The sequence below is a fragment of the Aplysia californica genome, unplaced genomic scaffold (assembly GCF_000002075.1).
Source record: "Aplysia californica isolate F4 #8 unplaced genomic scaffold, AplCal3.0 scaffold00005, whole genome shotgun sequence".
NCBI lineage: Eukaryota > Metazoa > Mollusca > Gastropoda > Aplysiida > Aplysiidae > Aplysia > Aplysia californica.
Window position 1 is genome coordinate 1,102,063 of NW_004797275.1, and position 1,462 is coordinate 1,103,524.

At 41.7% G+C, this 1,462-nt stretch overlaps 1 protein-coding gene across 2 annotated transcripts in view; it reads right to left on the reverse strand.

Annotated features, from left to right (window-relative positions):
* The window catches only part of LOC101848327, a 78,376-nt gene that overhangs the window by 2,185 nt on the left and 74,729 nt on the right, over positions 1-1,462 (reverse strand). The gene's annotated exons all lie outside the window — the stretch shown is intronic.

The window sequence follows — 1,462 nt, forward strand, 5'->3', positions numbered from 1 at the left end:
GTGCGTGTGTGTGTGTGTTTGTACGTGTGTGTGTGTGCGTGTGTGTGTGTGTTTGTACGTGTGTGTGCATAATGCATATTGTAAAGTGTGGTTTCGATCTTGTCACTGACGAAAGACGCCATTACTTTTGCCGTTGTGTCGAAAACTACAAACGTAAAACTTTTGCTCCAGAAAAAGTACTACGCAATATTTACTCTATAATTCTCCACGGAACACCCCCATCGACATCCGAATACGTATAACAACCATACCCTTCACTTTTATCCCACGTTATTGTAGTTGAAAGAACTTCAGCGTCCCAAAGAGAATTGTGGCAGCTTTGTAAAAAAATACATGTACTATTAGGGGGTGGTATTTCCCTTGCATGAGAACAGAAAGTCTCAACTCATTTCATAAAGACGCGCAATCATGTTTCTACAAGTGAGCTAAACAGCGAAATTAATCTTTTCTTGCACTCTTGTGAAATAAAGAAGTTTTTGCAGTCTGTGTTATTTGAGCTGTACGAAAGGAACTGACATAACATGACGAGGATGCAAATGATGTACATTTTCCGCAAGACACTTTTTTAAAATCATTTTACATAATATAAACGAATAATATGCTTTGCTCGAGGTAAGCTGTCACAACCACTTTTGCCGTCGTTCAGTCTTGGGTTAATTCAATTCCAGATCAGACATCCACAAGTTATAGTGACATAGGTCACTAAAGCTGTGCCAAACTGGTCTGAATCCAAGAAGATCGTCTAATTTATCATGAGAACAAGAAAGTCGAAAGGTCAAGAGACAGTCCTAGGGGTAAAGGAGGAGGGGCGGGAAGGGAAGTGAGTTTGTGGAAGAGGGAGGGGGAGGTGGGGGGAGGGGGTTCTAGGTGAAATACCACAGCCTCCCGATAAGCTACTCAACCACACTGGGTTATACAGGCGGGGGATGTAGACTGGAGCTCGTTAGCCTGGGACAGCAACGTCTGAGAGAAAGAAAACTCGGATTTTGAACGTCTCCCTGTCTTGCGGGCAAATCTAATCAAGCTTCATCAAATTCCGTAAACCTTTACTGAACGCCCGGGGCGGCTCTCCACGCGGTTGTTCCAAGTTATTTACAGCCTCTATCAGGAAGCTCTCGAATAGAGAGACCTCGTTAGTTTTGGATGGCGGTTCATGGGGGAGAAGGGAACTGCGATTCAAAAGCCACGTAAACTGGCAGGTGGTTGCACGGCCAAGACAAGCATATTATTGAAATTTATCTAAAGGCTATCAATTAAATGAGAGGAAGGTAGAGGAGAGAGAAATGCGCAAATTATTTGGTTCCTCAAAAATTATTCAAGAAATACAATAAATGATATGTAGCTCAATAATGATTACATTACAGAGCGACTCATAATTTTCCTTAATAAAACAAAAAATTCAATTCCTTTAAAATTTGTCTCTTTATGTATTGCTCTCTCTCTCTCTCTCTCTCTCTCTCTC